The sequence below is a fragment of the Lolium perenne genome, chromosome 4 (assembly GCF_019359855.2).
Source record: "Lolium perenne isolate Kyuss_39 chromosome 4, Kyuss_2.0, whole genome shotgun sequence".
Taxonomy (NCBI): domain Eukaryota; kingdom Viridiplantae; phylum Streptophyta; class Magnoliopsida; order Poales; family Poaceae; genus Lolium; species Lolium perenne.
In genome coordinates this window covers 325,634,559-325,649,545 of record NC_067247.2, presented here as the reverse complement: position 1 = coordinate 325,649,545, position 14,987 = coordinate 325,634,559, and the positions used below count along the sequence as shown (strand labels likewise).

Sequence of the window (14,987 nt, the reverse complement as noted above, 5' to 3'; positions counted from 1 at the left end):
CAACGGTTTTACTCTATTCTTATCTTGTTTCACATAGGCTTGGACGTGTTCGGGGAAATCGTATTGCCATAGGGAAAAGTATTTTTTAAAATTTTCTGTACTATGGTTGCTTCAATATCGTCTGCTATCAATCTCCACATATAATCTGTTCCTTTGCCATGTTGGTATTTTCATACTAACATTCTCTCTCCGTTGTTCCGTTGTTGTCCTGACAACTTCCTTGTTCCAACACCTTTTTTTCGATCAAGCTTCATTCTTTTACGGTGTAGTTTTCTTCCACCAAGTTCTTGTTCATCTTGTTCTTTTTCCAATAAGCATAACTTGGGTCATGTTGACACTTGCTATTGCAAAAACTTCTGTATAGCTGCACTTCATAAACCTCGCAAGGTATCTTTGTGAAGTACTGTTGCTGCTATCGTTCTAATCTTTTACATGTTATGGCTACCTCTCGTGTACTTGAATTCTTCTACCTTGAAGATATCTTGTCATATTCATGTTTCCTCTGAAGTTCGCGTTAGCACTAATATTGGGTTTTGTTAAATTCGATAAATCTGTTGATCTTGTTGTTCCGGTGCAACCCACCTACGCGCCTTGTTCGAAGGTTTTGTTTCCCGCCCTCCCACCCCTCTTTCTGTTCCACGCAGATCTCAAGTTCAGCAAAAGTTCTGTTTCAGCTATACAAGAAAAATGGTTCCTCATCTTTCCTATCAACCTTTTTTCAGCTACAGTTCTGTTTGATACCGGAGCGTCTCATTCTTTCATCTATCAAAGTTTGAACTTGTTGTTCGAGGTTTTCCTATTTCTTCTTCTTAATTCCGGCTTCGATGTCATCATTGGCATGGATTGGTTGAAGGCCAACAAAGTTGTCATTGATTGCGCCAAGCATTCAGTTTCTCTTCCTACTCCAACAGGAACCTTGACCTATACACCTTTTCAGACACCTTCCGTTCAACTCTTTGCTTTGAATCCTAGTTCTCTTACGGAGCTTGAGTCTATACCGGTGGTTTGCGACTTTCCTGGCGTCTTTCCTGAAGAACTTCCAGGTATGCCACCTGACAGGGCTGTTGAGTTCGTCATTGAACTAGAGCCTGGAACAAGTCCTATCTCTAAGCGGCCATACAAAATGGGCCCCAATGAGTTGGCTGAACTCAAGAAGCAGCTTGATGAGTTGCAAAAACTTGGTTTCATTCAGCCAAGCACTTCTCCATGGGGATGTATTACCATCTTCGTCAAGAAAAAAGGATAAAACTGATCGATTGGTGGTTGACTACCGCCCTCTCAATGAGAAAACGATCAAGAATACATATCCTCTTCCTCGCATCAATGAGCTCTTTGACCAGCTTGCGGGTGCAACTGTGTTCTCTAAGATGGATTGAGAAGCGGTTATCACCAAATCAAAATCCGCAAGGAGGATGTACCCAAGATAGCCTTCAAAACTCGTTATGGCCTCTATGAATACACCGTCATGTCCTTTGGCCTCACTAGTGCTCCTGCCACTTTCTCTCGGTTGATGAACTACATTTTCATGGAGTACCTCGACAAGTTTGTGGTAGTCTATCTCGATGATATCCTTGTCTACTCCAAGTCCAACGAGGAGCATGAAGAGCATCTTCGCCTCATCCTCATGAAGCTCCGTGAACATCGCCTTTATGCCAAGTTCTCTAAATGTGAATTTTGGCTTCCTCAAGTCGTCTATCTTAGCCATGTCATTTCGGGAAAAGGCATTGCTATCAATCCTGAAACCGTCAAGGCAATCGTTGAATGGCTTCCTCCGAAGAATGTCAAGCAAGTGAGAAGTTTCCTCGGTTTGGCAAGTTACTGCCGCCGCTTTGTTGAGAATTTCGCCAAGATCGCCAAGCTTCTTACCGATCTCCTCAAGAAAGACAAGAAGTTCCTTTGGTCTCCTCAATGCCAAGAAAGCTTTTACCTCCTCAAGCAGAAGCTCACTTCCACACCTGTCATTGTTCTTCCAGATACTTCTAAGCCTTTCCAGATATTTTGTGATGCCTCTCTTCATGGACTAGGTGATGTCCTCATGCAAGAACGTCAAGTTGTGGCGTATGCTTCTCGTCAGTTGAAAAAGCATGAACTCAACTATCCCACACATGATCTTGAGCTTTCAGCCGTGTTACATGCTTTAATAACATGGCGCCAATACTTGTTGGGCAACAAATGTGAGATCTTCACCGACCACAAGAGTCTCAAATACATCTTCACACAACCCAACTTGAACCTCCGTCAAACGAGATGGATGGAAACCATCAAGGACTTTGATCTGTCTATCAACTACACTCCAGGCAAAGCTAATGTCATGGCTGACGCCATTAGTCGCAAGTCCTATTGCAACACTCTCATGATTCAAGAAAGTCAACCTGCTCTTTATGAAGAATTCAGGAAATTGAATCTTGAACTTGTTCCCCAAGGCTACCTTGCAAACTTGGTGATCACGCAAACTCTTGAAGATAAGATCCGAAAAGGACAGTTGCGAGATATTTGCAGCAAGAATATCAAAGAGAATATGCACAAGCCCAAGTATAAGTCTTTCTCTCTCGATGATCAAGGAACTCTCTTCTTCCAAGGTCGTTTTGTTGTTCCGAATGATCCAGACCTGAGAAACCTCATTCTCAAAGAAGCTCACGACACTACTCTTTCTATCCATCCTGGAAGCACAAAGATGTATCTCGATATCAAGTCTACCTATTGGTGGACTAGGATGAAAAGGGATGTTGCTCGCTATGTCTCAGAATGTGATGTCTGTCGCCGTGTCAAAGCAGAACATCAGAGACCTGCCGGTGTCTTCCAACCCCTGAAAATTCCTGAGTGGAAATGGGATAAGATTGAGATGGACTTTGTAACTGGTTTTCCAAAATCTCGAAAAGGCAATGATGCTATCTTCGTGGTGATCGACCGTCTTTCCAAGGTTGCTCACTTCCTTCCTGTCAAAGAAACAATATATGCTAGTCAGTTGGGTGAGCTCTACACTGCAAAGATTGTTTCTCTTCATGGTGTTCCCTTGGAAATAAGCTCTGATCGCGGAAGTATCTTCACTTCCAGGTTTTGGGCTAGCTTTCAGAAAGCTATGGGAACTAATCTGCTCTTCAGCACAGCTTACCATCCGCAAATGAGTGGACAAGTCGAAAGAGTCAATCAGATTCTAGAGGACATGCTCCGTGCCTGTGTTATCTCCTTCAGCATGAAATGGGAAGAATGCCTTCCATTCGCTGAGTTCTTTTACAACAACAGCTATCAAGCCAGTTTGGGTATGGCACCCTTCGAAGCTCTCTATGGTCGCAAATGCAGAACACCTCTAAATTGGTCTGAAACCGGTGAAAGACAAATCTTTGGCCCCGATGTCATCAACGAGGCTGAAGAAAAAAGTGTGAATCATTCGTGACAATCTGAAGATAGCACAATCTTGGCAGAAAAGCTATTATGATAGCAAGCACCGTGATATGTTATATCATCCTGGTGATCAAGCCTACCTTCATGTTACTCCTATGAGGGGCACTCATCGCTTTGGTATCAAAGGCAAGCTGGCGCCAAGATACATTGGTCCCTTCAAAGTTCTAGCAAAGCGTGGTGAAGTCGCTTACCTCCTTGAACTTCCTGAGAAGCTCTCCAAAGTGCACGATGTCTTCCACGTGTCATAGCTCAAGAAGTGCTTCAAAGATCCGGGCCGTGCAGTTGATCACGAGTCCATCGACCTCCAAGAAGACCTCTCCTACAAAGAGCATCCCGTTCGGATTCTTGATGAAGCTGAACGTCGAACTCGCAACAACTCTGTCAAGTTCCTCAAGGTGCAGTGGTCGCAATACATTCTGATAAAGAAGCAACTTGGGAGCGGGAAGATCAACTCCGTTCCGAGTACCCGTCTTTTTTTCTCTTCTTCCTGAGAATACATAAACCCCTCAAGGTGCGATTCCTTCAAGGGGGGGCGTTTGTAACATCCCAAGAGTAATACATAAACCCCTCGTACCTGTGCGCTCTGGGTTTTCCTACTCCTGGGGCTTAAAGTATAAGAGGGTTGTCCCCTGAGAAACCCTAACCCTAAGCCCCCATTTTTTCCCCGTCTGTGTCTCCCGCATGCCTCCGGCGGTGGAGAAAGAGCGAGCGTGTCCGGCGCCACACCGGCGATGGTGAGCCCACCACGGGCTCTCATCTTGCGCGGCTACCCCACCCTCCCCTTGCTACTCCTTCCCGTCGACGCTCAGTAGAAGCAACCGCTCGTCCGCGCGCCGCCCAGCAGCTCGCCGGTGACGGCTACGACGGCGCCGCCCGGCGGCTCCTAGCGCTCGCGCGCGCAGCACCTTGTCGGTGACGGCGCGGCGTTCCCTTTCTTTTCTTTACTCCACCACCTTAAACCAACCGACGGCCATGGTGGAAATGAGATGCAGTGGCAGCGCCCCCTTTGGCCCTCTTGCCGGCGCGTGCGTGCACTCTTCTGTGGGTGCACCGCCGGCAAGCGGCTCAAGAGGTGGTGCTCTTTTCCGGCGAGCTCGAGCAGCAGCAGCGGCTGTGTTGCGCCCGGTGTTCTTTCGGCGCATGTCGGTGTTGTGCCCCACTGCCCGTTGTTCCTCCTCGCCAGCGAGCCCAAGGCCTTGGCCGGCAAGGATTTCTTTTCCCTCTTTATCACTTTTAGGGTAGGGTTCGGAGTTCGGGATCTAGGGTTAGGGTAGTTGTTGTTCATACTTTTCTACCCGAAAAACACAAGATCTACACACTAGATGGCTCTGACACCAATGTTGAACTTACTAGATCGTCTAGTGTAGATCAGTGCCGGGTAGGATATGGGTACTGTGAGCATTTACCTTCTCCCTTGGAGGTGGAGTTCGCCGACCTGGACATGGCGGCGACGGCGGCGCGTAGGTGAGGGAGTGGTGGCGGCGGATCTTCCCATTGGCACTGCGCAAACCTTAATCGGTGGGTCTGTAGGTGGAGCGTGTGGCAGCTCTGGACAACCTCGTGACGAGTGCCACCGCCCCCACCACTCTATATAACGCAGACGACAGGGCCCACCACCAGTGAACGGTTGAGCCGTTGGGCTCGCAAGTGGTGGTGATCAACCTAACAATACACATCTGTTTTAAAAAAAACGACTTGACAAAAAAAAAAAGACAAAGAAGTGGAATATACACACACCATGCATTTGAGCTCAATGCTCAGTGGTTAGTGCTGACCACAAACAAGGCCATGAATGAACCGTGCATGTTCAGTGGAACTGCTACTGCCACCGACGACCGACAGAGCAAGCTATCGCGTTTCATGCCCACGATGGCTCGTAGTCGGCTAGATGATGAGGCATATGAACTTTTCTGACTTTACCTTATGGAGTTGCGCGCGCCTCCGTTCCGTGCACCACCAGTCCACCACAGCGACCAGCCGCGCGCACGCACGCCGTCCTCGTCCTCGCCCACCCTCCCTTCATCCCTTCCAGGCAAACATCCGCGGCTCGCCGCACAGGCCACGAGAGCGACGCGCCGTATATACACGTACGTATCCCGCGTGCCGCTACGTATATGCGCGCGGGGTGGCTGGGCTGGTCAGGCAGAACGGCGCGGCTTTACTGCGGCGACAGCGATCGACCGGACCGGGGAGGAGGACGGAGCGGATGGCATGGCATGGCAGCTCCCATCCTCGCCACGCGCCCACGTACTCCATGATTGGCACTGGCATGCATGCACGGCACCTACGCCGTCGATCGCGGTCGGTCGCGCATTGATAGATTCTTCGGTACACGAATGTGAAACATGGGGCCTGACCCCATCGAAGTGCTCCTTCCTACACTGCTCCTGCTTCTGGCTGATCAGGGGAGAAGTGTCTGGGTGTGGAGTAGGGTGTTGTGAGGGCATCTCCAGCGGGGCGACCCATATTTATGTCCGTTTGTGTCGGGCACGGACATAAAAAAACGTCTGCATGTCCGCATGCGTCTGCCCCTTCTCCAACGGCAGAGACGCATTTATTTGATCGCATGCGTGATTAGAGAGGAGAGAGAGGGAAAGATTCTGTTTGTGTGGCTAGGAATAAGCGCATGCGTGATTAAAGGAGGAGAGAGAGGGCTGCATGCAGCCCAACCGGACACAAACGGACGCGCGGACGCGTCCGCAGAGACGCATTCCTAGCACATATTTGGTCCACATTTGCGTCAGGACGGACACTGCGAACGTTTTGCGTCGCCCCGCTGGAGGGCGTTTTTTGTCCACGCAGACGCAAACGGACGGAGATGCCCTGAATGATTGGTCGCCGCCTCGCCGGATGTGTCGGTGCGTGCGTGCATGGCCCGGCGAGGCCGTGGTGGATCTCCACGTGCTCGGCCGGCCAGGTGCGCGGTCGGAGCTGCTATGCAAGTGATAGAGAGAATCTTCGGTTTTTAGGACCAGAGCATTACAGCTAGGCGATATATCCACTGGCTCGCTCATCCTACTTTTTTATACCAAGCACATGGAAATTGCAAGTACCGCTCCATTAACACAATGTTTGGGATCGTTTTGACACGAGTGGTGGTACGTGTTCTCCATCCTAGGAACTTTTTTCCGGTTTTGCTAAGTCTCAGGCGACTGAGATTTCCTTATGTCTCAGTCGATCTTAAGAGCCGTTGGATTATTCTTCGAGATTTGTGCAAATTTCGTTGACAGACAGAAAAATTATTGCATGAGAGGCGCGCGGAGTCGAACTCACGTACTCTTGAAAAGCAGCGCGACACCACAACCACTGTGACAACTCTCAGGTTGTAGAGTAACTACGGTTTCTTTATAATGTCCTTCTATTTAGTACAAAGAGCAGGTGAGAGGGCATTTGTGCAGATTCCTTTCTTCTCCCTTCTTTCTCATTATTTGTATAATTTTTTCTTTCATTCCTGTGGCTGCACATTTAAAGAGATGTGCAACTTCCTCATTATTTGTATTTTTATAATTTTTTCCATTTGAATATATTGCACTTTTTGTCAACCAAAGTACAACTATTTCCTTTCTAATTTTTATCTTGTCACACCACGAGCCAGGTTTTTTATTTTTTCAATTTTTTATCAAAAACCATTTTTTCTGATAGAGAAAAAATGTGCAACTAGCAAAAAATAAGACACCAGTTGCAGTTTTTTCGAGAAATATGCAACTAGCAAGCTATATTCGATATGAGTTACACTTTTTCAGAAGAAACATGAAACTCTATTCGGTTTCAATATGAGTTGCACTTTTTCTTGAGAAATATGCAACTAGCAACTAGTTATTGATACGAGTTACACTTTTTTTAAATAATTGTGTAACTAGAAGTTTTTTATACGAGTTACACTTTTGTCCAACAGAGTGTAACTTTTCGATATGAGTTGCGTTTTTTTCAAAAATATGCAACTCCATTTGGTTTTCCATTTTGAGTTGCGCTTTTTCTCAAGAAATGTTCGTCTAGTAATCGTTTGTTGATACGAGTTACACTTTTTTAAAGAAATGTGCAACTAGAAGTTTTTTTTACGAGTTACACTTTTCTCCAGCAATGTGTAACTAGCAATCAATATTTTATATGAGTTGCACTTTTTCTCAAGAAATGTGCAACATGCAACCGGTATTGGGTATGAGTTGCACTTTTTACAATAAATGTGCAACTCTAACGATTTCGATATGTGTTGCATTTTTTCTGAAGAAATGTGCAACTCGCAACCGGTATTTGGTTGAGGGTTGCACTTTTTTACAAGAAATGTGGAACTCTAGTCTTCTTCTATATAAATTGCATTTTTTTAAGAAATATGCAACTGGCAACTTTACTTTTTCTATACTGTGTACTATTAATGGCAACGACTTGAATTTTTTTCTAAAGAACTCACATTGTCTTTTTCTAGACCAAATTTGGCCCAGCTCCCAACTACTAGAAGCATGTCTAACGCGTAAGAAACATAAGGAATGCGTGCAGTTAGCTGTACGTGCATATCTGGATCGCTAGGTGAACGGGTCGTGCCTTTGCTCAAAAAGAAATGTTTGGATGGTTTGGTTCAGCAAGCTTGCTGACCGACCGATCAATGGGCGGCTCGCGTCGACTGAGACTTACAAAGTTCTCAGTCGACTGATATCTAGCCACACCCACTTTTTTCACTGGGTGCGATCTGGTTCACCTCCACGATTACTAAGGGCTCTCCACGATTACTAAGGGCATCTCCAACTGATTCGCCTTCCACAATTACTAAGAGCATCTCTAACTGGTGACGCAAATCGGACATCAAAATTGACCAGCTGTGTCCATTTGCATCGGCTTCCGCGAACACAAAAGTTATCATCTTTTTACCTCACGTCCGTTTACGTCTGAGTGTGCGGTGTATCTCCAGCGGCCCGACGCATATTATTGTTCCAACAACTTTTTCATTCAACTGAAAAGCATAATTTGCATATGAAATAAAGGAAAAAACAAGAAGGAACAAGGCTCCTATACTATTTGTCACCCCTCGGAGTGGCTGACGGCTTGGCCCCATCATTGCCTCCCTCCCTCCTCGGCTTCTCCGCTGCCCGTCGCTCCTTCCACCGCGCGGTAGCCAGAGCTCGGTGGGCCACCGCGTCCTCCCGTGGCCGCTTCAATAGCGCCTCGTTGGCGCCATCCTCGGTCAACTTCAGCATCTCTAAGGACTCAACTAAGACCCTCTGCTTCGCCACCTTCTCCTCCGGGTCAAGCCCGCTCGAGTCAAAGTGGTCGTCATTGTCCGACTCCTCCTGTGCAGCCACCGCCTCCCCGTGGTGTTGCTGCTCCGCGTCGAACGCCGTGTGGGTCGCCCGCTCCTCCTCTGCCTCCTACTCCGCGTCAACCATGAACTTCACGTTCATGGCCGCGTCAATAACATCCTCAGCGCTATCCTCGTTCGAGTCGTCGAACTCCTCGGTGTCGGAGTTGTCGGTCGGGGGAGATGGAGTCGCCAGTAGAGACGGAGGTGGAGGCGGAGTAGCGTGGCTGCCGCCGCTGATCATCCTGGCAAAGTTGGTAGCTACGGTGGAGGTTGTACGGCGGCTAGGGTTAAGGAGGGGATGAGGCAGCTGAGCACGCGCCTCTCTTTATATACAACGGAGGAAGCCGAGGGGCACGGCACGGGTGGTAACAACATGAATTTCCTTGGCAGAGGTGGGTGGCGGCCACGCGGCACGCAAGGTGTTGTCATTAACGTGGCGCAGACTGCCGAAGCGATGCCTCGTCGTCAGTACTGACGCGCTTGAGAAGCCGCACCAACCTAGGTCGCTCCCAGCCGGGACGTGAGAGATGTGAGCGGTCACGCGGCGCGACCGCGTACGTCCTCCGAGACGCATTCGTGGCGCATATTTGGGCCGCAGACGCATTATTCGTTCGCGCGATCGCAAACAGTCGCTCCACATCTGTTTGCATCAGTGCGTTGGAGATGCCCTAAGCCACGGCCGGGCGGCTCGGCTGCATGATGAACTTGCTGAGACATTGCCTGCCGCTAGGCTCATACTGTGCGGCTTGGCTGCCTGATGAACTTTTGTTCCATTCCCTAAGAGCATCTCCAGCAGCAGCACAATGAATAAGCGATGTATAATCGCGGTGCAGCGCGCTGCATTCGAATGGAGCGTGAGACGCCGGCAACAGCTTCATCGGACGTTGTACTTTACCGCGCGCGTAGTGGTCAAAATAAGGCCCCCTACCGGGCGCTGCAAATTACAGTGCGCGGCGCCCAGCGCAAACAACATCCATACACTATACATGTTCAACAAGATCAAACAAATGAAAACAAAAATCAACAATAAATGATTGGAAACTCCACATAGCATCCAAAATATCATAGTTCAAATGTATCACATAGTTCAATGCAAAGGACAACGAAGTTAAACACCACATAAAACCAAGTTCACAACATCCATGCCTCACACACGAACACATCTTAATTATCAACACCTTCATTTTCTCCATTAGACTCATCGACGGTGGTATTGGCTTGCGTCGTTGAATCTTCGTTGCCTTGATCACTTGAAGGAGGTATTGGAGAAACCATGGAGACCATGAAACCCCCGGTGGTGCTCCCATGCCTCCTATGCCACCGTAGCCTCCATAGCCATCCATTCCTTGTGCGAAGGAGGAGCCAACATTCTTTGTTTCTACAAATATGGCATCATCAACACTACATAGCAATTGAATGAACCAAGTCAAAATCAATGTAAATCTACATAGCAATTGAATGAAGCAAGTCAGAATCAATGTAAATCTACAAAATGAATGGACCAAGTCAAAATCATAGCAACATTTACCTTGTGGCCATTGTGTCGAGCACCTCACACGTGTCGGCTGCAGCTGCAGCGGTGGAAGACGCCCTCGCCGCCGATGGACCATGCGGCTCGGTCGGTGCATCTCGGGACGCTTGTTGGGCTCCCCGAGCACTGGTACGCCACACAGTCATCTTCTTCATTGGCTTCTTGGCGGCTTTTGGGAGAGCATCCCACCACTTGGCGCCTGCGACCTTGCCCTTCGGCGCTGACGGTGACAGCTGCGCCCCGCTGGGGTGCATCGGTCGCGACGGCACGAAGAGGACACGAGTGGCGGCCGAATTGCTCCCCGCAGCGGCAACTCCGCTAGGGTTTGGCCCCTTAGGTCACATCGTCGGCCAGTAGTAGGCCGCACGACTGCGAGTAACCTCGCCCATAATAGGTCGCGCGACGGCGAGTTGTCACGGCCATCGTAATTTTAGGTTAACTCGACTAACCATCTTTCTAAAATAGTCTTTTTGGCCAATCAATAGTTAATGCGAAACTTTTATTATATCTTTCACCGGGCCAGTATACAGCCAACGCGGATGGCTTGATCACTATACGTCAGGCCACTGGACCTAGATGCAGACATATTTTTCAACCGTGCGGTCGTAAACGGACACTTCATGTCCGCTTGCGTCGAGCTGTTGGAGATGCCATGACGACCGAATTACTACTATATCTTATGCGCGCGTAGAAGCTGAAGAACATCGGATGTAGTATCCATTACTGACTGCTTTGATCTACTACCATGCTCAACGAGCGTAAATGTCGGCATCCATCCTCGTGGCATATGCATGATTTAGCAGGTTTTGTGTAAGGCAAGGTTTGCGTGTCGATCGACGCATTGGGGGGGGGGGGCCTGTATGTACGACATGTCCATGATTTTTCTTCTATCCCACTCATCATGTCTCGTTCTTAACTTAATTTTGAAGGAAAAAAATCACGATGACTGGGTTTGCCTCAGCTAACATCAAGAAAACGAACCCCTCTTGCCCCCGCGCCGGCAGCCTCAACCTCCCCCGCCACCGTCGGGCAAAGATCGGGCAGCAACGGGGCTTTATCGCCATGCGGCGACCCTCCTTCTTCCTCGGTGGTGGCGTAGTGCAGAGATTACTCGATCGCAAGCTCAACATAACGACAGAGTCGAGGGACGTTCCCTTCACCAGTGGGTGGTGCCCCTCCGGCGGCGGCAGCCAAATCAGGGTTTGCCCTAGGTCTCTCAATCGACGTGGACCTATGTAATCCGGGGCTACAGCTGCAGGCGGCGTGGCGTTGCCTCAGTGATAAGGCTTCCTGGCACCGCGGTGGTGCCGATGATGATGGTCCATGCGGCATAGTGGTTTTTCCCGTTGCGGCGGTCAGGTCAGTGGGTACAACTTTGTCGTGGCGATGTTAAGGTGCTATGGCGGCGACCGTGCGGCCAACTAGAGCGATTTGCTCCTCCGGGCCCATGCAGGATGGGACGACGAGTGTGAGACAGTCCGGATGAAATCTTGCTCGTCAAAGATCCGGCGATGACGGCTCTTGCACGGCGTCATTCCCATCCGTTGAGGCATTTCCGAGGAATGTTGACCCCTTCCTAGCCCACTCAGAATGGTGTTTCTAGGTGAGAACCGAGATAGGGTGTTCGGTTATTGTTGGCGGAGTCCTCGGTGTTGTGCCTACCTTGGAAGCATCATTACGGAAACACGGGATTTGTTGTTGGTGTTGTTGCTGCTCAGGGTTGAGCCTCTAGGGTGCCATGTACACAGTCGCTGGTGACTCCCTGAGGACGCCTTCTCGGATATGCCCAAGTTCCACCACTCACTGGCCAACTCCTTCGGAAATCAAGGGTGGAGGTTGTCGTTGCATGGATAACACTCATGAGGGGGGGTCTCACGGATAGGTCTCATGGTGGAGATGCATGACGGGATGAGACGGTGTAACTCGGAGATTTATCCAGGTTCACATCCACTCGATGGAGGATCACTACGGCATGCTAGAATTCACTATAGCAACACAAAGAATAGATTACAATGATTTATTTCTCTTGCCCTAAAGGTGCCCGCTCGGCCGGCTTATAAGGCGACAAGACCTAGGGTTTGATGGGGGTAAAGACCTAACCAACTACAGAGTCCTAGACGATATGGGCAAGTATGTCGTATCTTGAGTTACAAGTCTTCCTTCTTCATGAACCTTCTGGAATCCAGCTTGAGCCTTCCTTGGTTGGTTGGGCCTCCATCTTCAAGCAACCGTGCCGCCCGGTAGTCTTGGCAACTTCAACACCCAAGTGTCTCACTCTGCCTTGCTAGGCTAAGGCTCTTCCATGGTATACCATGTTCGGCATAACCCAACAGTAGCCCTCGCAACATTTTGGGACTTGCTACGCCATGACGAAAAATTTGAAGATAATCATCCGGGTTGCTTTGATTAGTTGGCAAAACAATCTTCATGGGTTCCTAATCATTCAATTTCAAACTTCCCCGTCCTAATAAAAAGCTAGTCGGCTAACGTTCATATATTCTTTTCCTGATATATTCTTTTCGTGTGAAAATGGCAAACAGCTCAACATGAGCGACGTCAAAGAGCTTTTGGTATCGTTACGTCTAACCATTTGATACGGCATTTCACTACGCGGTTTCTGATGCACACGTAAAATAATCGATCACAATGAATGTGAATGATTTGTTTTCAAACATGGCAATTTCATACCACGATTTCATCAAGGGAGGGACACGTATAAAAAGGGAATGCCCTCGTTTCCTTCTTCCCTCACTGCTCTTTGGCGCTTGCGCCACCATCGGTGTGGTCGTCACCGGTGATCATCCAGATCAACGATGAAGAGAACGTGCAGGCGACGCCAGTGCAAACCCTAGTTTTAGGATTCTAGTTTACTTTTTCATGCCTTTTTTCATTTTTTGCCGGTATGTAAAATTATGTTAAATACGAAATAATAATGGAAGAAAATATGTGTTGCGCCGCTTGGTTCACCTCGGACCAAAACGAATCAGGGATAGACACGATCCCTTTTTCTATGCACGGGTCAACTTAAATGGAGCAACACGAAATGGATCGATCCGCTTGAGATGATATGCCGTCTAAAACCTTCAATATTTGCATCGGACGCAATACGCTTTTGATCTAACCAACCACGGATGGAGGTGCGTGCGGGTGAGAAGGGGTCACCGGTCACGGATTGGTGAATGCTGCTAGGTTTAATGCAATCACCTTGACAGATTTCGTTGTGGTTCAGCTCTTGGTGCCTGCGATGTCTCACCGGCCAGCCCGATCGATCCACTCAAATAATTGGCGATCTTCACCCATCCTGCCTAAACACATTAGGTAGCAAATCAATGGTTACCAGGCAAAGTGCGCGTGTGCGCCGTCTTGATATTTTCGTCTCGGCTCCCCTTTTCCCTGCCAGTAACCATGCTTCAGTGATCAATCTAAATATGCATGCTTTTTTTAGGGAAAATATATATGCATGATTTTTGTGCGTACGTGTACTGTTTACTTTGCATGCCGTGGCGACTAGGCAAGAAATGGAATCCATTTTGCTGTATGGATCGTGCTTGTCTTGGTGAGTATAGTTCACTCCGCCGTACCTGGCACTGCTTAGGTTGGAGGGGATCTAGTATTAGCTAGCGGAGTGCGGACAGACACGTTAAACATGATGGATTAGTCACGTCGCTATATATGTGGAGGTAGTTACGGATAGCTTGCTTCCCTATGGGAGATGCTACGCACCGCTTCACATCGCTTTACTTGGACCAAGCTAGCTTGTCTAGGCGAAATCTCTTGCTACTGTTGTTGGATCATCTCGTCCTTGCTTTACTTGGAACCAAGGGGCTAATAATTTTCAATACCTTATACTACTAGGATCATGCAATCCCTAACCTCATGTTGAGAACAACTTTCCGATGCAGGTATAAAACTATGCACCAACTTGGCGACCATGTATTGGTGCGTGGGCTCTCTGTGTTTTTTTTTTTTTTTGCGAAAGGGATCTCTTATTTCGTTTGTATTTGAATAAAAGAAACTCTACTTAACCTATGAACGAGAATCAACGGTGGACATCCGCAAGCGACTTTGACAGTGTCCAAGCAGCTAGCACTCGTTTACTTTCTAGCGATGGCGGAATATTCCGTTTGATCTTCCTGGCCGACGCACTGCACAATTATGTTGGACCCAAAACGAAAAAGGGCTAAGCATGGAAGACGCACTACTTCGCCTATGTACGAAGGACAGGATTATTGTACGACGTGGCCCAAAGTGACAAGCTTTTTTATGATGATGATGATGATGATATAAAATGTTTTGAGCCACAATGTATCATTCATCAATCTGATTGTTGTTGCGGGCCGGTACAGTGTTTTGCCTTCTTCTGATTTTTTCAACAGAAAGGCCAAGGAACACGGGTACTTTCTTTCGGTTATGCTATAAGCTGGATATAAAAAAACAAGGCAAAGGAAATGTGCAGGAAAAGAGCTATGTAATATACTGTTACGTAAATCATCATGTTGATGAGGATGATCCATCTATTATTATATAATTAAACTAAAACATTAAAAAACAAACCACCATAATCGTCCACATAGGCTAGATTATTTGCTCATTGATCATGATGTGGATTTGGCTTTAACCGAAGTCGTCAAAATCATGATTTGATTCTCTAAAAAAAATCACGATTTTATCATACAATTCTACAACTTCACGATAAAAATTGATTGGCCTTATTCGATGATTCCAGTGAGCGGAATCTACTACATTGCGAATTTGATGGTT

The 14,987-nt window shown here is 47.9% G+C and overlaps 1 pseudogene; it reads left to right on the top strand.

Annotated features, from left to right (window-relative positions):
• Positions 1–3,650, top strand: part of LOC139830232 (uncharacterized) — a 43,989-nt pseudogene extending 40,339 nt beyond the window's left edge.
• Positions 3,651–14,987: the final 11,337 nt, after the last annotated feature.